The 21,565-nt window shown below is 39.8% G+C and overlaps 1 protein-coding gene across 3 annotated transcripts in view; it reads left to right on the top strand.

The window, feature by feature from the left end:
- The first annotated feature begins 383 nt into the window (after positions 1-383).
- LOC144576451 (uncharacterized) overlaps positions 384-21,565 on the top strand; it is a 91,412-nt gene continuing 70,230 nt past the window's right edge. For 2 of the 3 annotated variants that reach the window (XM_078332917.1, XM_078332914.1), the window contains exon 1: positions 384-652. The gene's annotated coding sequence lies outside the window, so the exon portion shown is untranslated. Of the gene's footprint in view, positions 663-21,565 lie in introns of all 3 variants that reach the window. The other variant, XM_078332916.1, reaches the window with a different exon arrangement.

The following is a 21,565-nucleotide window of genomic DNA, read 5'->3' as shown; positions in this document are numbered from 1 at the left end:
TTGGGCTTTTACACAGCAGTTTTGAAGACAAAAGGGCTTTTCAGCTAGGTTTGGTTCACCGTTCCCCTCCTCCCAGGCCCAAGCTTGGTCCCCAATGTCCCCAGCAATGCTTTGGACGTCCCTCACTTTGCTGTTTTTTTGGGGGGCCACTGCCCACCCCTAGGTTGCGTGCTGTCCCTCCTAGAGAGAGGTGGATGGCCATGACATTCCAGGGAGGAAAAAGGGAGGGGCGAAGGGGCAACGACACCCTTCTAAAGTTTCACCCCAGAAAGGCATCCCACTCTGCCCGGGAGGCGCCCTCAGGCTACAACCTTCCCGTGAGCCTCCTCCCTTTGCCCCGCCCCTCAGCATGGGGGAGGGGCGCTGTGCAGCCAGCGCTCTCTGATTGCCTGCCGCGTCAGGGTTCCACGCCGGGATTGTGCTGTGGGCAGCTGTCGGCGCCTGCGTGCACAACGTGGAGAACCAGCGTTGGGAGTTGTTGGAAGTTGGAGGCCAGGGAGCGGTCACTCGCAATGAGCGCGGGGGGCACTGGGCGCAAGGTGGAGAGCAGTCCCTAGTCTAAGACTTTCCATCGCCCTCCGGCACCGCCAGTACCACGGACTCCACCCTGCTGCGGCCCCTCGGCGATGCGGTGCAGCTGCCACTCGACCAAGTGGGTTCAGGTACCACGAAGCACCGAGGCGTCGGGCACGCACCCTCGCTGCCCTTTGTGGCCCTAGTGCCACCAGACCGGGGGTCTGGGAGAGGGGTGGGGACTGGGGCCCGCCACTGCTGGAAGGGAGGGGAAGACAAGCCTGTCCCAGTGACCTCTAACTTCCGCTGGCCTCCTCTCTGCCTCCATGCCTCTGGGGCATGCGCCCCAGACCCCCATCCGTCGCCCAGGGCCGGGGTGATCCAGGGCTCAGTGCTGGCGACAGTCTCGGGGAGGGTCTTCATGTAGACTTGAGGGTGTGCGTGCTGGTCCCTGCCCTCTGCCGCAGTGGGGCTGGGACTCAGCTGTTGGGTCCCTTCGGGTGCATAGGCTGGGATGTAGACGGAGCAGAAGTCTGTGCTCCGGAGAGGCCGGCGTGGTAGTGCCTGCCTGGCAGGTGGCTCTGAACGACCCCCGGAAAGGCTGAGGTGTGGGTCTAGGCGTGAACGGTGCATTAGAGATGGTGTCCATGAGTGCGAGGGGCACAAAGAAAGCCCCCTTTCCACAGTAGAGTTCTGACTCCACTTCTAAAATACTTTTCTGCACGCCTCTGTACCTCATAAATCTATTTTATTATTTTTTGCAATGGAAAAAAACAGCTCTGTTTTTGTAAAAAAAAAAAAAAAGAATTTTCTATTAGGCCTAGAAAGAAACTTAAAAAGTGTTTCTTCTTTTATCTAATCGGAACTTGTGTATGTGCACACACCCGTGTGACAGAAAGAGCCAGGGAGAGAGGGAGGGAGAGGAGGTGAAGGCAAGAAGAGAGAGAGCGATTAAAAAGCAAGTGCACTGTGGCAAGCTCGTCTGGACTAAGTGAGAAGCAGGCGGTTGTGGTGATGAGATAGGAGCTTGGAATGCTTCCTGGTACCAAGACTGTCATAAGTGGAATTGGGGTCTGAAAAAGTGACAGCAAAATTCAGCGTTCCTTTGACAACCACTCAGAAAGTAGAATGTGAGGAAGCAGGAGGAAGGGAAGGTGTGGGGCCAGCCATGAGAATGCACCCCGCTGCTCCACGGATGCCTAGAAATGCTGGTCACTTATAGGGCACAGGTGAGGGGAAGTCTGGACTGGTGGCAGTAGTGCTGCCAAGCCATGTAGCCTGCTCTCTCAAGGGTGAATGTTCTTGCATAAGTAGTGGGGAAGATTATTCCCTAGTTTATATAGGCCCCATTTGTCCTAGACACAGATTTTAATGTTCTCAGGTGATCGCTTGCTTGATTGTCTGTGTAAAAGATCAGCAATCCTTTTTTTTTTTCTGGAAAGGTCTAGGCAGTAAATATTTTAGGCTTGGCAGCCCATATGGTCTCTGTCACAGCTACTCATCTCTGTGGTTGTGGTGTGAAAGCAGCCATAGAAATGGGTAATAAAGGAGTGGGGCTGAGTTCCAAAGTACTTTTATGAGAACTGAAAATTGCATTTTATGTAATTGTTGACATGTCCCAAAATATTGTTACTTTTTTGAATTCTTTCACATTCGTGGCTCATGAGCTGTCTGACAAGAGACGACAGGCAGGAATTGGTGGATGGGCCATGGTTGCCCAAACCCTGTGTCCAAATCATGGCATTGTACAAGCAGGAGGGATCTCTGACCCTCTCTTTTTTTCCTCTTTCCTTCTTTTCAGTTTCTCATTGTGCTGATTTGGAAACCAGAAATCGAAAGCTCTGGGAAGTGAACTCTTTCTGACTTAACCTGTTAGTGGCAGTGTTAGGATAAAATGTCAGGTCTCAAGGAGCACTTCTTAGAGCCCAGATCAGACTGAATGCTGCTTTTGTGATTGCAGAAGGCATACCATCCTCTGGTACACTAGCTCCTTAGCGTCACCCTGAATCTGAAACTTAGTTTTTCATAAAGTCTTTTGTTCTATGATTCCTCAGTGCATCATTTGCTAATTTGCGCCAGTTATTCTGTTTAACACAACTGAGATATAGACATAAGCAAAGTTCCTACCCTTTAGGAACTCACTTCTTCAGGGCCTGGTTTTGATCATCCAGACAAAGCTACTTAAATGTAGTTTTATCCTTAAAAGCAAAATCGGCTGCACTTATGTAAGTTACAATAATAATTAGAATTTAGGAAAAATCCATTCTTAAAACAAGGAAAGAGAATAAAAAATAAACATCCAAGTCACCCTCTGACTGTGCGTTGGTTTTAAAACAAGACTATTATTTTAAGTGAACACAAGGAAAATTTTGCTATCAAGCGAGTATAATTTCTAACAGGTGATACATCGACTCCTCTGATTCCAGACATTTCCGAAAGTGCCCTTACTACCTACATTACTTCCTTCTGTAAAGCTCTACTGATTAAGACTTTATCTTTTGTGGTTGGATTTTTGCTTTTGGAATTACAATTCCAAAATTTTGCTTTGGGAATGAATGTCTCCCCATGTTTGCCAGGGTAGTCTCCAAAGCCTGACCTTATGATCTGCCTACCTGAGCTGCCCAAAGTACTGGGATTACAGATGTGAGCCACCACACTGGGCATTTTCTTTTAATTACACTGAAGACTTTTGAAAGGGCTGTGTGTTGTATGAACTCCCTCCTCACCCAATTCTCATGGATGGGAAAATGCTGCTGCTTCATTTTAAAGCTAACGAGCTGCATGAACAGGAACTTCTAATTAACAATTCAAACCGATTAGCTCACGTCCCTGAAGGCTGGAGAACAGGGGAACTGCTATCCCATCTGAATACAATCCAAAGGCAAAAGGCTGTGGCCAAGTTGAAATAATGGGGCAGATAGAAGCGATAAAGACTGGAGCTGGGAGTGGCCCGTACTTCAAGTTAAGCCAAACAAAGGTGTTTGCATGTTTTATATGGGCCAAATAGGAATTCCATAATAGAGAAAACCATTGATTTTAAGGAGGACGCTGCCCTGAAAAGCTTCCTGCCAGGGGTAAGGAAGAGGCTGCCCAGGACCCCCAGAGGCAGGTGGTAGGAGGGCTCTTAGTGGCTTCCTAGAAACTGTATTACCTGAGGTAGTGAACTGCTGTCAGAGATCCCTACCAGGAGAATTTCTCAGGAACGCATGAGAAAGGGCCCAAAACTGCATGACTGCTCCTAAAATGTGACACCATAATACAGCTGAACTATTCAATAAAGCCCTATCTGTTCCTCTGTCTCTCCTTTCTCCCTGCCCCTATCCAACCCTAGAAGAGCCAGAAAGCACTGCTAAGAAGTGAGGGTGGGTGGTCATAACCAAACACACTGCCCTCCTTTCCCTTCCCACTGTGGGTTTCTCAGGCTGAGGCTGTCACAGAGGAGGAGGGATGAAAATTGTTTTCGTTGATATTTTATCATGAACATTTATGAACGTACAACAAAGCTGAAAAAACTTTACAGTGAACACTTTAACTGTATCTTCACCAACTTGGAGTCTTGTTTTATCTCATGTCCATCCATAGATCCATCTTTCTATCCATCCAGTAATCCATTATAGTTTTTAGGCATTTTAAGGTAAATTGCAGACATCAGTAACTCTACGTGCATTAACTAGAATTTGGTACCTTTTTTGTTCCTTTTGGTGTAAAGTTTACAAATGATGAAATGCAAAAATTTTAAGTATGTATTTACCGAATTTCGACAAAAGTATACATATGTGTAACCCAAAACTCTATCAAATAAAGAACATTACTATAATCCCTGATATGGTTTGGCTGTGTCCTCACCCAAATCTCTTCTTGAATTGTAGCTCCCAGAATTCCCACGTGTTGTGGGAGGGACCTGGTGGGAGAGAATTTAATCGTGGTGACAGTTTCCCCCATACTGTTCTTGTGATAGTGAATAAGTCTCACAAGAGCTGATGCTTCTATAAGAGGAAAGCCCTTTTGCTTGTTTCTCATTTCTCTCTTGTCTGCCACCATGTAAGATGTCCCTTTGACTTTCTGCCGTGATGATGAGGCCTCCCCAGCCAGGTGCAACTGTGAGTCCCTTAAACCTTTTTTGAATAAAGTACCCAGTATCAGGTATGTCTTTTTCAGCAGTGAAAAAACGGACTAATACAATCCCAGAAAGTTTCCTCATGACTTGTCTCAGTCTCCAGCTCTGTACCCTTGGATTTTTTTCATTGTCGACTAAGTTTGCCAACTTTAGAAATTCCACATAACTTGAATCATGTTGTGATAACCCTATATATAAGGCTCCCTTCAGTCCACAAAATAATTTTTATATTTATCAGTCAGGTTACACATATCAGTATCTCTTTCATTTTTATTGCTGAGTAGTATTTCATGCTATGAAATAACGTAGTTCGCTACCTGATCCTCTATTTGTGGTCACCAGAAATATTTTCAACTTTTGATTATTATGAGTAAAGCTATTGTGGTCTTCTATAAGTATTTTTATTAACATGTATTTTCACTAATTGGGGTAGATTCCTAACTCGGACATTTATTATAGATGAGATGTATATTCGTTCTATAAGAAAATTCCAGAAATTTGACAAAGTAGTTGTACTGTTTTATAGTCCCATTAGCAATAGTTATAGTTGTGCTGTATTCTTGCCAACATTTGGTGTTTAGTCTTTCCCAACCTAGTTATTTTGTGGGGTGTGTAGTAGTATCTCACTGTGGTTTTAATCTGCATTTCCTTGATGTTAACCATTTTGTCCCACTTGTATATTATCTTTGCAAAGTGGCTCCCCAAATTTTTTCCCCTTCTAAACAGTAATTGTTCTCTTTTTTTCTTTTAGTTGTTCTGTCATCCAGGCTGGAAGGCAATGGTGCAATCTTGGCTCACTACAGCCTCTGCTTCCTGGGCTCAAGCGATCCTCCCACCTCAGTCTCCCAGTTAGCTGATACCAGGCTAACTTTTTGTATTGATATTAGCCAACATACAAGGCTAATTTTTTGTACTTATACTAGGTATCAGGGTCTCACCATGTTGCCCAGACTAGTCTCAAACTCCTGGCCTTAAGCCATTCATCCTCCTCGGCCTCCCAAAGTACTGGCACTACAGGTGTGAACCACTGTGCCCAGCCTTATTTTCAGGTTATGAAACTGCTTTCTATATTCTGGAAATCAGGCTCTTTACTGAAAATAGATTTATGACCATTTTCTGTCAGGCTGTGGCTTGCATATTCTTTTGTTTAATGTATCTTTTAATTTTCCCGGACACATTTTCTGCAAAATTCGTGTTAGTTTTTGTTGTATTTTTCAGATACTTTGTTCATTTCATCTAAGTTGCAGAATTTGTCACCATGACGTTGTTTATGATAGTCTCTTATTATCCTTTTCACGTCTGCAGGATCTGTAGTGATAGTTTCACTTCGCTTTCACTTCTGATATTGATACTGACCATTTGTGTTTCCTCTCTCTTTTTCATGATCAGAGTAGCTTAAGGTTTATTAATGTTGATATTTTAAAACAACCAGCTTCTTTGCTTTGTTAGTTTTCTCTATTATTTTGTCTGTCTTCAATTTGGTTTATCTCTGCAACTTTACCTTTATTGTTTCCTTCTTACTACTTCTTTGGAGTTTTCTTTGCTCTGTGTGTGTGCGTTTTCAATCTTCTTTAGGTGAACATTTACGTCATTGATTTTAGACCTTTCTCTTTTTCTTCTATTGCAGTATAAGCATATACAGCTATACTTCCCTCTGGGAATTCCCATAGCTGTAATTCATAAGTTTTGGCATGTTGTATTTTGATTATCCCTTAGAATAAAATATTTTATATTCTACCTTTTGCTTTCTTCTTGGGCTTGTGTATTATATTTAATCTCCAAGTACTTGGAGCTTTCCTAGTTCTCTTATTGTTAATTTCTGTTTTAATCCTATTGTGGTCAGGTAACATACACTGCATGAATTCAATTTGATTTAATCTATTCAGTCTTGTTTTACGACCTAGCATGTGACCTATCCTAGTGAACACTACATGTACTTGAAACATACAGTATTCTGTGGTTATTGGGTGTCATCTTCCATTGGTTTGTTTAAGATGGTGGAGAGTTTTGTTCAGGTCATCTGCATCTTGACTAAGATTTTGTCTAGTTTATCTATCAATTGCTTGGGAGATGGGTATTAAAATCACCAATCAAAATTGTGGATTGTTTGTTTATTCCTTTAGTTCAATTTTGTTTTGTGCAAATTGACGCACAAATTATTTTTAATCCATTTTTTTGATGAAATGACTCTTCTGTAATCATGAACTATCCCTCTTTATCTTTGGAAATACTGTTTTGACTTAAGCATATTTTATTTGGTATTAATATAGCTTGTTCACACTTCCATTGCTGACTGTTTGCATAGTATATCATTTTAAATGTACTCATTTAGGGTCAGGTACAGTGGCTCACACCTGCAATGCCAGCACTTTGGGAGGCTGAGGCAGGTAGATCACTTGAGGTCAAAAGTTTAGGACAAGCCTATCCAATGCAGTAAAACCCCAGTTTTATTAAAAATACCCCAACATTTATCTAGGCATGGTGGCAGGTTTCTGTATTCCCGGCTACTCAAAAGGCTGAGGCAGGAGAATTGCTCGAACCCAGGAGGCGGAGTTTACAGTGAGCAGAGATTGCACCACTGTACTCCAGCCTAGGAGATAGGGTAGGACACTGTCTTAAAAAAATTCAAATGTACTTATTTAGACCTACGTATATTTGTCTTCTTTTTTTCTATTCAAAGTGTGTATTTCATATACAGCACTGGATCTTGTGGGTTTTTTAAATCAATTCTGGCACTTTAATTGGAGTATGTGGTATGATTCAATAACATTTAACGTTATTAAATATAGATTTATTAGTGGTTGAATGATGTAATTGGATTCAAGCTTACAATTTAATGGTTTGTTTCATTAATTTGTTTGTTTTTGTTTGCATCCCCTTCCCCACTTTTTGTCCTGTCCCTTTTCTCCTGATGTCTTTTGGACTCTTTAAATACTTTTAAATTTTCATTTTAAAGTATCCATGACTTATTAAATGTAGTGGTTGAATATTCCTTATCTGAATTCCTTGGGACTAGAAGAGTTTTGGATTTTAAACTTTTTTCATATTTTGGAACATTTACATATACATAAAGAGATCTCTTAAAGATATAACTGAAGTCTAAACACAAAATTCACCTATGTTTACGTACACCTCATACACATAACGCAAATAAAATTTTACATATTTTTAGCAATTTTGTGCACGAATCAAAGTTTGTATACATTGAACCATCAGAAAGCACACATATCGCTATCTCAGCCATCGATGTGGATGAATTTCAGATCTTGGAATATTTTGGATTTTGGGGTTTATGGATCAGAGATGCTCAACCTCTACCTGTTTTCATTGTTGATTATTTTATGTGTTAAATATGTAAAAAAGGGTTAAGTTTTCAGCTGAATGAGATTTTTGAGTTTGGAAATTAAACTAAACAGGATTTTTCTTAAGTTCCAGGATACAGGTGCAGAATGTGTAGGTTTATTATATAGGTATATGTGTACCATGGTGCTTTGCTGCACCTATCAACCGTTCATCTAGGTTTTAAGCTTCACATGCACTAGCTATTTGTCCTAATCGTCTCCCCATCTCACCCTCCTCTGACCCCCAACTGGCCCCAATGTGTGTTGTTCCCTCCCTGTGTCCATGTGTTCTCACTGTTCGACTCCCAATTATGAGTGAGAAAGTGTGGTGCTTGGTTTTCTGCTCCTGTTTGAACTAGACAGAATTTCTTAATATCTTAAATTGCTCAGTGAAATAGAAAATATCAAAGATTCTACCCAACAGGTGGGTAAGAATGAGTCCACGTAGCAACTTTGATAAAGTGAAGGGAAATAACAAACCATTTCTGATTGCTCCCTGCCACAGCCAGTGCATTCAACCTTTTTACTGTCCTTTTATTATTTTTTCATTGTTCTTACAGTCATTATTATTTTTCCCCAAATGAAAAAATAAAAGTGGTGGGATTGATAGTGAGGAAACAGACTGACAGCTGCCCCTACACCTGAGTTTAACTTTCGAGAAATATAGTCAACATGATGATTTTCACACAGGGCTAGTAGGCCTTCTGCATCTGTTATAATTCCTGTTATGTTGTGGACAGAAAATAAATTTTTCTCTCCATGGGAACCTGTTAGTGATACTTGAGAACAATGTCAACTGTAGACCAAAACCGAATACAAGTGGAAATATTGTTTCATTTTTTTTTGCAGTATTCCTTTTTTAAGACCTGAGATAGGAGGATAAAAAAGGAAAGAACTATTGACATGTGCAACAACATGGCTGAATATCAAAAACATTTTCTTGACTAAAAGAAACCTTACATATGGAGTGATCACTATATAATTCTATTTCTATCAAACTTTAAAATCTGTTCTGAAAGAATATTTAAAAGTATATTTGGGCTCGGGACCAACTAAGAGGAGGCAAAACTGAACTTTCTAGTCTCTGCTGTGATCCAAAACCCATGCTATAAACTTTGTACACAGTATCTCATTTAATCCTCAAAATCACCCTAACAGGTAGTTACTGTCACTTCCCCTGCTTCAAACAGAACATAAAGCTCAGAGAATCCAGGTACTGTGTTTTTTTTTTGTTTGTTTTGTTTTTGAGATGGAGTTTTGCTCATGCCACCCAGGCTGAAGTGCAATGGCGTGATCTCGGCTCACTGCAAGCTCCACCTTCTGGGTTCAGGCAATTCTCGTGCCTCAGCCTCCCAAGTAGCTGGGACTACAGGAACGCACCACCATGCCCAGCTAATTTTTTGTATCTTTAGTAGAGATGGGGTTTCACCATGTTGACCAGGATGGTCTCGATCTCTTGACCTCGTGATCCACCTGCCTCGGCCTCCCGAAGTGCTGGGATTACAGGTGTGAGCCACCATGCCTGGCCCGGTACTGTGTTTTACACTTACTTAGAAGTCACCAATTCCTAAAGTTCTATAAAATGTTCTAAATAAAAATGAATAAAGTAGGCAAAAAAGACCATGTAAATAGCATTTCTACAAATATCTCCTAAGACAATTTTCACATCGATGTCCAAAGACATTTACAAGAACGTTTTCCACAACACTGTTTAAAATAATAGAAAACTACAAGCAACCTAAATGTCCATGGAAGAGTTAGATTCTTTCTCTTATTTCCGTATAATGCAATACTGTGCTGATGTAGAGATATCATATTCATTTTTAAAAATTACATTCACCTTCTTCTCATGGATCCAAGGAGATATGTTAGAGAATATCTATTGCATTTGGACATAAACATAAATACAAAGGAAATAGTAGGGGCTCTCTACAAGTGGTTATATATTGGAAGAGGAAGAAGAGAAAAATAAAAGGGATTATGAACTTGTATATGCTTTGGTAGTGTCTGGTTTTGTATCTAACTTTAATTTTTCATAAATATATTTTACAGTCTGCATAATTACTAGGTAAGAAGACAAGTAAGTCACTTTAGTAAAAGTTCTTCCAATTACTGCAACTGATTTCTACAGCCAGAATGTTCCCAGAACCTGAAAAGAGGAAGCACTAGAAATGGAAGGCAGAAATACTGACACTAGAGGGCCAGAGCTTGAGAGGGTGGATCTAATGCAGCAAATCCATCAGCAGTTCTCATCGCCATCTTTGAGAAACCTCACAATTTTCCGTGCGTAATAAATGAGTTAAATTGAAAACAAATCCATGACAGTGGTGCATGAGAAAGGTTACATGTGTCCCGAATAATAAAGTCTGCGCACAATATAAATTAAAACATACCATTTTACATTCATAAGATTGACAAACAAAAAGTAAAAGCCTAGGAATATCAAGTGAAGCCAAACACAAAACAAGTTTCCCCACATTTCCTGTGGGAATACCAATTGTTACAACTACTTTAAACAATTGGAAATTCATATTAAAAATGAAGACAAGCCTCCCCTACAACTTACCAATCCCTCTTCTGGGAACACAGTAAGATAGATTCTTCCCAAGAAACCTGTAAACAAATGTATATGGCACTATGCATGTAATTGTACATCGTGGTATTTCCATATGGTAAAGTATTATTCGGCAGGGAAAGTAAGTAGACCAGAGGTAGACATTTCAATATCAATAAGTTTTAGAAAAATAAAATGGAGTATAGGAAGCTGCAACTATATCTGTAATGCTTTGTTTTGCCAGGAAAATAAAGGGACACGTGGGGAGGGCAAAGGACAACAAAAACTAAACAATCTGAAACACATGCAGAAAAATACCCATATTTTAAAATTTTCCATTGCTGCTTATATTAGTTTCTGTCTTTTCTATACGCTTGAAGTACTTGATAATCAAGAAAATATAAAAGGCATAGGAAAAAGTATTCTGAGAAAATACATCGAAAGGTTTATGGTTATTAGATTTGGTAAGATTTTAAATGACTTTAATTTTCTTTGTTATATCTCTCTATATGTCCTAGTCATACCATATTAAATGTGTATTTCATTTATGACAATAAAAATGTATTGTTTAAAAACTCATATATATGCAGTTTTATCTGACATATGATGAAACTCTACGAAACATAGATTCAGCAAAAATACTGAGAACAAGAACAAAAATAATGATATTAAGAGTTGTTGACTTTTGGATGGAGCTATGAGTGACTTTACATTTATCTCTAAACTCGATTTTTCTATAGTGGGCAAATAAAATATTTGTGAAAGCTAGATTAAATAGAAAGCTATAGGTTTTAAATGAAAAGGAATTCAAATAATTTTCCAGCATGATAAAATGTTCATATTCCTAAATATGAACTACTTTACAAAAGCACCAGTGATTTTAAAGAAACATTAGATGATTTTTAAAGGAAGTCAGTTATGATACTGCAGTTTATAGTGATACTGAGTGTTTGCTAGCTCCACTAATCAGGATATTAAGTTAATAGTATATAATATGCCAAAAAGAAATTATATGAGCAGAGGTTACTGCAAAAGGAGAACACAGTGATTTTAAGTGGGCTGGTGACCTGAATTTCTTCCAGTGAGGGGAAACATCAGAGTCATTTGATCAATGAAGTGCCTTTTATAAATCTTCAGGAAATCTCCTATGAAGGCTTTAAGAAGATGGATTTCTTATTACTTCTGATGTATGTTCCCATGAAATTTTTTTATTGCCACCATGGGCCTGCCCAGCCTAAGAGATGGAAACTGTGAGTCCAGCCCACTGACGCCCACCATCAGTAAGAAGATTGCACACTGAGGAGGCCATGAGCAGCCTGCTGACTGAAATCTATACTGTAAAAGGATGATGCTGTTCCAGCAATCCTGAAACCCTGCCCTAGGATCAATGCAAAGTGGTGTCAACCTTAGAATTTCAATATGCCTAGGCAGAGAGTTATCTTTAAATATAAGAACAGTATCATTTTCTGGAGAAACCAAAAGAATCCAGAAAAATTCTACAGTAGTCTACTCTGCCCTTCCTCCCCATTCCGTCTTGTTAGTAACAGCCAAATCCAGGCACAAAGATGTCCTAACTTCTACACCTGAGGTTGCCCACAACGTGTGCTAGGTGACGCATCTTATAGAGCACATATGCAAACAATTATGGGATCTAAAAAACAATAACTCAGGCAGAAACATTAGGAATTATTGCCCCTAAGTGAACCAGTGGGAAAAAAGGAGGCTTAGAGAGTTTAAACAACTTTCCCCAGTAGCTGATAAGTTAAGGTGGACTTAGACAAGCTGACAAGAGTGGTAGCAAAAAGGCTTCAAGGATTACAAATTGTTCTACTATAAGGTTTTAAAAATGTTTCAAAGGCAAAGAAGAGCAAATGAAGCCATGAATTTTACAATCTACATATTTTTAGCCCTTTCTCTTTTTTGCTTTTCTTGAGTAAACTAATTAGACCCTGCAAACACATTCCCACCCACAATGTGGTCTCCATTGCTTTAGGAACTCACCTCTGAGCAGCCAGAGGAAATGCAGCTGACCCCTTATCTAGTTAACAACCTTTTATACTCTGCCCTTTCGCTTTGCTTTCTCCATGCCAACATAAGACATACAAAGATTCTTCTGCCTCCAAGATGCTGCAGCTTTCTTCTCAGCTAGTTACCCCCAGCTAAAAATAACTGTTCCACATACTCAGAGATATATGGCAATCAAGCAACCAAGTGCCCCTTTTGCCAATGACATGTTTTTAAAAAATATGTTCAATGAGCGGGTCTTTGAAAATTATTCACTTTTTTTCTGAGTTGCAAAGGAAAACGAAAGGCAAATTATGGCTCTATAAGCAACTGTTTGCACAGATCCCATTAATTCGCCATCCACAGGGCTATTGACAACTAGCTCTTTTCTCTTGTCATTTCGCTTACCAGGCAGAAATGATTACAAACTTAATTTCTTTGGGGGGTTATTTAGGTTAGAGAGGGCCCCTTGATAATGCAGAAGTCATAACGGCCACCAGACACAGGAGAACAATAGCTCCCAGTGCTTCCACAATGGAGAGAGAGATAACTGAATGTCATATTTGGAAGAAATTCAAACCATCATTGATTTTTTCAGATGAAAAAACTGAGGCTCAAAGAGGTTAGGGGTTTAACCAAAGTCAGTCAGTGTTTTAGTTTGCAGCAAAGCTGAAAGCAGGCGATAAGCATTCTATATACAATGCCCTTTTCTACTCTGTTTTGCAGGATATACACCAACTCAATAGGCTCTCTCATGTAAAATGCAGAAATTGTAATTTTTTGCGAATCGAAAAAAATCTAAATAATATCTAGGCGCCCCAAAGTTAAAAGAAAATGGCTCGGAATATAGTATGTTAGAAAAAATATACAATGCCTTATTCTACTCTCTTTTGGAGTATATACACCAACTCAGTATGCTCTCTCATGTAAAATACCGAAATTCAAATTTTACGCGAATCGAAAAAAATCTATTTTTTCAGCCAAGTGGCTCACTTGGCTGTTCAAGGGAAAAATTCTTGCAAATGCAGCTCTTATTATTTGCCAAATGTTCATGCAAAAATGCATTTATTTTACCAAGAGAGTAGTGTTGGGTCATTTAAGGAGAATGGGAAAACACCACTCACAATTGAAGAGGCAAAATAGCATACAGATAGCACTCCAGAGCTTGCAAACCCCTTCATATACACTATACCAATGGTACCTCACACTGACTGCGGAGAGGCTGAGATGATGAGAAAGGGCAGGTATATTTATGATTATTTTTACAAGTAAGGTTAACTTAGACAAAGTAACTCTCTCCAGGTCACAACTCAAGGAAGTAATACATTTCTGTGATGAAAATACAAGTCTTGGGGCTTCTGATTTTATCATGTGTCTATGAAAATCCCCCACCTGCCAACGTTAAGCCATACAATGTAGAACATAAAAACCATACAGCCTCTGAAACAGAGGAGGGGGCGAGATCAAAACTCATTTGAACTTACATAATCATATTTTATCAATTCATTACTAGTCCACTATGATCATTGTGGTCGTCATTAATAGACAAGACGTGTTGAGCAACTACTACCTGCCAGACCAAATAGGAAGGACTTCATCTGTGCTGTTTCACTGAACCTTTACTTTCAACAAAGGTGCTCTTAAAAATCAGAATGATGAAAGTACAGATGAGAAAATGGAAGCCGAGAAGGCTTGAGTTGCCTAAACCTGCTCCTAAATCCTAGCCTTTTTCCAAGGCCACTCTACTAGACTTGCTTCTGTGGGATCTATTGTATTCATAGTCAGATACCAATAAGGCCAAGACAATGAGTACTTTTGAGTTCTTCTGGGTTTTGGGGAAAATTTAAACAATGTCTCCCAATCTCCTGAATGCATTGAATGTATTCGGCCGATTCTGAATAAAGACTGTGTTTTCTGGTTTTCTGGTGAACTGCACAAGGTTTTATAGACTTGTTGAGGAGGTGGTGTTTGATTTACATAGTGTCCAAATACGGGTTGGACCTGGTGAGAGCTTTACATAGCTCGTGAAGAAGCTGGCTATCCACCCGGATCTTCTTATGCATACAGGTTTTCTACTTGGCCAGTGCATGTTGTCTGTCCCTTACTGCACTTGTGATTGATAAAGAAAAAGGAAGATGAAGCCGTCAGGTTGAGCATGCCTGGCACCCAAGTAGCTTCCTATTGTTACAGCTGCTGGCATTCGCCTGTGCAAGCTTCCAGCTTGCTTGTCTATATCTGCAGCTCGATTTTACAGGCCACTCTTTGTTAGAAATGGTTTTGGGGCTGCTTTTTATTCAAAGGAAACCTTACCAAAGACTTGCTTACTTTCAATCTCTGACTCAATAATTCATTTAGAACTCCTGTATCAATGGGACTTCTGGATTACAGTTGAAGTAGTTTTGGCTGATCATCAACTCTGCCTCCACTTAATAGTGAATTCTTTTATTTTCTATGTTTCAAGGAGGGTCTCTTTGCTTCTTGCCCTTCTTCAGAATAGCAGTGTGGAAATTGCATTTAGAACACCTGTTGGGCACAGTGGCTCACACCTGTAATCCTAGAAATTTAGGAGGCTAATATGGGAAAATTGCTTCATGCCAGGAATTTGAGAGCAGTCTGGGCAACATAGCGGTACCCCATCTCTCAAAAAAAAAATTACTGGGTGTGGGGATGCATACCTGCTGCCCTGTTGGCCCAGCTGCTGTCAGGAGGCCATGGCAGAAAGGTCACTTGAGCTCAGGAGTTTGGGGCTGCAGTGAGCTATGGGCATTTAAGCAGCCAGGGTGGGCATTGAGGCTGCTACGACCAGAACTTTAGTAATAGCCTGCTGTGCATAGGTATGTAGTTTGCACCTATTTCTGCATGTGTACATTGTTTAAATAGTAGGCACATATTTGTATACGTGTACATACGGTGTTATGATACATATATATTTTCATAATATGTGCACTATACATATGTACCTAATACATACCTAATGTGTACAATACATACTTTTTGGTGATATTACACGACATATATGTATTAGTGTGATTATATATATCTTACTGTGACTATATATATTTTATCACTGATATTTTAAGGAATGTGCATTCCTTTATTTATTTTTATTTCAGTCCTGAAATTGACCTTTATTTTTAAACGTCAGACTGGTAATGTGCTGATGTTGTAAAAATGTTCACACTTAGGTTTGAGTGGGGAAACCCAATCGTCATACTTAGGAATTAAAAAAGAACTAAAATAGACGTAAAAAAATGCACATGGGTACTTTTTAACCAGTAGTACCAGGCACCCAAAAATTAATGCTTTCAAGTGAAATAAGAAAAGATCACAGTTCTTATTTGGGCTAGTGCTTCTGATAGGCATAGCAGGAATGAATGAATGAATTTTATTAACATATTTAATAAATAAGTAAAGAACTTTACAAGATAATTTGAGATAGTGATAAGTACCATAACATCAGTAAAATGGGGTCTATGATAAGTGAATTAAATATTTACTTGAATACCTAATACATTTCCAAACTTATTGTGGTCAAAGGGCTCCTGATTCCCCTTACCACCAACTTCTCACTAGGGGATGCTTCTGAAGATTGCGAGGTTTGGGAAGCTTTTGAAGACGTTATTTGAGTTGAGATATGAATGATGAAGTATCTGTATGCATTCCAGGTATGGAGGTGGCAAAGCATTGGTTTTGGGGTGGAAATGAGTTTAGGGTGTTTGAGACTGTCAGTAGGAAATGTTGGAATGTATCCAGAGAAGAAATAGTAGTAGATGAGGCTAGAGAGGTGGAAAGGGCCTTGATATTTTAGGGTAGAATAAGGAGTTAGGATGTCACTTTAATGATGGCAGCAAGTCTGTAGAGTGTTCTAGGTCTGGGGATTGATGGCCTCATGACTGTGGCTACTGTGTAGTGATGACTGGTAGAGGTAGAAGAGAAAATGGTGACCTTTCAGAGCTGTTGTCTGGGTAAGAAGCCATAGTAGCTGTGTAGATGGAGCCTGGGCCAGCTTTAGCAATGTACTTTGCAGACAGAGCTAAGAACTTAAGTGTGGATTCTATGTGGAAGGCAGGAGATGAGTAGTCAAGAGTTGATTCCTAGGTTTTAGTTGAGCAACTGAAGGTATGATGGTTCAATTACTAAGATGGGGAAAATTCGAGGAGAAGTTGGTGGTGAGGGGAATCAGAAGATACCTTTTGGCCACAATTGGTTTTAGATACTTATTAGATAGTCAAGTGAGGTGGTTTAGTGGGCAGTGGAATAAATATCTGTAGTTCAGTGGTGAGGTCAAGATTAAAATGACAAAGGTAGGTGTCAGCAACATAGAGCTGACTTCAAAGCCATGAGACAGGATGAACTCCCTACAAGGGGAGGGGCTCAGTTTACTTCCTTAAATTGAGAAAATTGGACAGGATGCTGTTTAAGGTCTCATCTTCTTCAAAAAGTTAACTGTTTATTGAATTTCAGAGAGTCTCTGTAAGAAACTTGAAGTGATGGAATTTTTTTTGTAAAATGCTGTAGCTGCTTTAAAATAATGAAAAGGATGAATGGGAAGAAATACAGATATTTAAGTATTGGAAATCTGTATTTATTCTGAAATGGCTTGTTTACAAAGCATAATATGTAACTGCGATCAGATATCCTTCTGAAAGTGAAAATAATCTTCATTTTGTAAGGTTTCAGTTAAACCCAATTGGTGGTCAATATGAACTTATTTTTATCAAAACATTTTAAACAGCTTTATTGAGGAGTCAAGTGACACCCAAGCTGCACATATTAGAAGTGTAAAGTTAGATGTTTTCACATAGGTATTCAGCCATAGAGCTGTCACCACTAGAGATAATAGACATACTTATCATCCCAACAGTTTCCGTGTACCCTTCAGTACTGTCTCCCTCCTGCCTCTGATCCATAGGCAACCACTGATAAGCTTTTTGTAACTGTAGATTACTTTTTATTTTCTAACTTATATAAATAGAATCATACAGTAGGTATTCTTTTTTTCTGGCTTTTTTCATTCAACGTGATTATTTTGAGATTCATCCATGGTGTTTTTTGTGTCAGTAGTTCTTTTTCTTCCGTTTGCTAAGTAATATCCTATTGTATGTATATACCAGATGCATTTTTGCAGTCATAATGAAGTTAGACTACCTTCTTTTTTCCCTTCAGTGGGTCTCAGGATTTGCTGGTATTATTTGTAATCCTGAAAATTTGAGACAAGTCTCAGTTAATTTAGAAAGTTTATTTTGCCAAGTTTGAGGATGCACCCTTCTTAGACAGTCTCTGGAAGTCCTGATAACATGTGCCCAGGGTGGTCGGGACACAGCTTAGTTTTATACATTTTAGGGAGACGTGAGACATCAGCCAACATATGTAAGAAGTACAATGGTTGTGTCCAGAAAGGCAGGACAACGTGAAGCAAAGACAGAAAAAAGACTTGAAGTTGGAAGGAGCTTCTGGGTCACAGATAGGTGAAAGAGAGGAGTGCTTGCATTCTTTGAGTTTTTGATTAGCCTTTTTAAAGGAGGCAATCAGCTATGCATGTATCTCAGTGACAGGCAGGTTATCCCTAAGCAGTTCCCGGCTTGGCTTTTCCCTCTAGCTTAGTGATTTAGGGGCCCCAAGATTTATTTTCCTTTCACACACCAAAGAGACTAAAAATGTGAGTACATATACACACAGAGACACATTCCAAACTCTCTTCATAGAAGGGCTTCCTTGTTCTTGTATTCATCCCCTTCATCCTGTTCAGGGATGAGCTTTCTGCTGGCTTTCATTTACCAGAGCAAGCTTGACAGTGCTGTGGATAGGAAGCAGGCCCACCCTTTCTGTGTGTTTGTGTTCTGTGTGATTTTTTTGGGAATGTGTGTATGTTGTTGAGCTTTTTTTTTTTAAATATAGATTGTGTTTATGTCAGGAGGTTGCCTAAAATAAAACTGAAGCTTCATAGTTTAGCCTTTAGTTGTGTTTCATAGTTTAGCAGTTATGGATTCAGTTAATCTAGTACCTCTGATTTCACAAGAGAGTATAATAACCCTTTGCTCAGTTCATAGGAATTTTGTATAGTTGGTTACGACAGAGATCAAAATGAGACAAACACTCATTCACGTGGTAAGTAGATGCTTACCTTTAATCTCTGTGGTGTCTTGATTAAATCACTTGCTTTCTGCTTCTGTTTCTATGCATTTGGAAAAGTTGACTGCTTTCTTGTTCCTGTGGATGATCTGAGAACACACATGAGTTAATCACCCTCTGGCTGTTTTTAACATCATGAGCTTACATGCAGTTTAAGGATTTCTGGGCTCTCTGTGCTGTTATCTGGGGTTGTCTGAGGAGGAATAGAAGCAGATACAGTAGGATGATGACACAGGTTAGCATGCAAGTGCAGTAAAGAATTCCATTTTGGATGTTTTTAGAATTTTCTGCAGGATGTTCTGTTTTCTAGGTAATTTGTAGATTTTTACACTGCTTTATAAAAAGCTCTTTCCTCAATTGGTAGCTTTGAATTCTTCTTCAGTATTTATGGGAAGTCATATTCTTGATTTAGATGTTCTGCTTTACCTTACCAAAGATGACTCTACCAGTTGTGAAGCCAACAAGGAAGAAGATCTGCTGCTCTGGGTATCTAAGAGATCACTTCATCTTGGTACTTACGAGACTGCCTCATTCTTTGTGATGGCTGTAGAGTATTCACTCCATCGACTGAATGTAACATGTTTTAGTTGTCCCCGCCACTTTTCCTGTTATATCTATGCTGAAGTACATAATACTTACATGCAAATACATTATCTCTCACATTTCCAAATTGTTCTCCATTAACATTTTATCGTTATGTACTTACACCAACAAGGTTTTAGTGTGTCTCTTTCCTTATACACTCAACAATACAGAGTGCTACTAGAGTTTATCTGATTGGCGAAAATGTTATTTTCTTCTGATTTTTAACTTATATATCTCTTATTACAGAGTTTGGGCATCTTTTCATGTGAATGAGTCATTTGTAATTCTTTTTCTGAGGACTCACTGTTCGTATGTGCAACCTATTTCTCTATTATATGGTTACTGTTTTATTGATGATATGTAGGAGCTTTAGATATATTAAGCAAATTAGCTCTTGGCGATATGACTTATACTGTTGCTTTTAAGTTTGTTGTTTGTCCTTCGATGTTGCTTACCGTGTTTTGCCATGAGGGGATTTTTTATATTGATGTAAAGGAATTACATCTAATTTTAAAATTTTTTTTCAAATTTTGTGTTACGCTCAAAACATTGCAGATATTACATTTATCATATTTTGAATACCCGCCTCAGCCTCTCAAAGTGCTAGGATTACAGATCCAACAGTGGCTGGAGCCACTGCACCCAGCTACTCAAGGCAAATATTGAGCCAATGTACTTGGCCATCCAAGGTTTTACCCTGAGTAGGGGAGCTCTGAGCACTGGCATCGGAGGGAGCAGTCTCTTGGATGAACTGTGGGATATACACATTTTCTAATGGGCACAGCATTCCAAGGCTTCTCATTCACATCTTCTACAACTCCAAGTCTTGGGATGCCTCAAACCCATACTCTACATGGGCTAGCCTTCATTGAGCAGCTAGTGTGGGGCAGACAGGCCAGGGTGGGCACGCAAGAGGAAGGAGACCCAGACTTTGCCTCAAGGAGATCACATTCAAGCAGGAACAGAATTACTCCAGAATGTCAGATCAAAGGACCAAAGCCTCTGATTTTTTTTCCTTTATTTCTTCTCTCTCTAACTCTCTTTCTCTCTCTCTCATTCTCTCTTCCTCTCTCCTTTCTTTCTCTTTCTTTCTATTTTTCAAGATAGAGTTTTACCCTTGTTGTCCAAACTGGTGTGCAATGGCCTCAGGTGATCCACCCACCTAGGCCTCCCAAATGTTGGGATTATATGTGTGAGCCACTGGATCTTGCCACCTCCAATTTTCACAGAAAGAGGCACAGAAAAAATTGGCACCCAACAGAAATGAGTTCAAATATCAGTTTCCCTAGTTCTTGGCTCAAGCTTTCCGGTTCTCAGTGATTTCCTATGAAAGGGAATGAGAGGGGTCTGTGGTGACAAAATCATGGCAGGCAAGGTGACACTCAGCTGCAATCTCAGCAACTCAGGAGGTTGAGGTGGGAGGATCGCTTGAGGGCCTACCTGGGAAACATAGGGAGACCCCAACTCAAAAAAAGTAAAAAGGGGGCATGGTGGCTCATTCCTGTAATCCTATCACTTTGGGAGCCCAAGGCAGGTGGATCACTGGAGGGGTCAGGAGTTTGAGACCATCCTGGCCAACATGGTGAAACCCCATCCCTACTAAAAATACAAAAATTAACCAGGCATAGTAGTGCATGCCTGTAGTCCCAGCTACTTGGAAGGTTGAGGCAGAAGAATCACTTAAACCCAGGAGGTGGAGGTTGCAGTGAGCTGAGATCACCCCACGGCACACCAGCCTAGGAGGCTTTACAGAACGAGACTCCAACTCCAAAAAAAAAAAAAGAGAGAGAGAGAGGAAGGGACATCAATCAACAAACATTGGTGATGAATAGGGTAGTGGTGCCACTGCCTGGCTAAAATATATATATATATATATATATATATATATATATATATATGTATGTATGTACATGTATATATCTATATATATGCATATATTTATATATGTATATATTTGTATTTTTAGTAGAAACTAGGTTTCTTCATGTTGATTAGGCTGGTCTCAAACTCCTGACCTCAGGTGATCCACCCACTTTGGCCTCCCAAAGTACTGAGATTACAGGTGTGACTCACCGCACATGGCTCTCCTTTTTTTCTTTTTTTTTTTTTCGAGAGGGAGTTTCACTGTGTCTCCCAGGCTGGAGTGCAGTGGTAAAATCTCAGCTCACTTCAACCTCCCCCTCTCAGGCTCAGGCATTTCTCCAGCTCAGCCTTTCGAGTAGCTGGAATTACAGGAGTGTGCCACCACAGCAGGCTATGTTTGTATTTTTGATAGAAATGGGGTTTTGCCCTGTTGACCAGGCTGGTCTCAGACCCCTG

Source organism: Callithrix jacchus, chromosome 7 (genome assembly GCF_049354715.1).
Source record: "Callithrix jacchus isolate 240 chromosome 7, calJac240_pri, whole genome shotgun sequence".
NCBI classification, from domain to species: Eukaryota; Metazoa; Chordata; class Mammalia; order Primates; family Cebidae; genus Callithrix; species Callithrix jacchus.
Note: the sequence above shows the minus strand (reverse complement) of the source record. Positions and strands in the feature narration are given on the sequence as shown.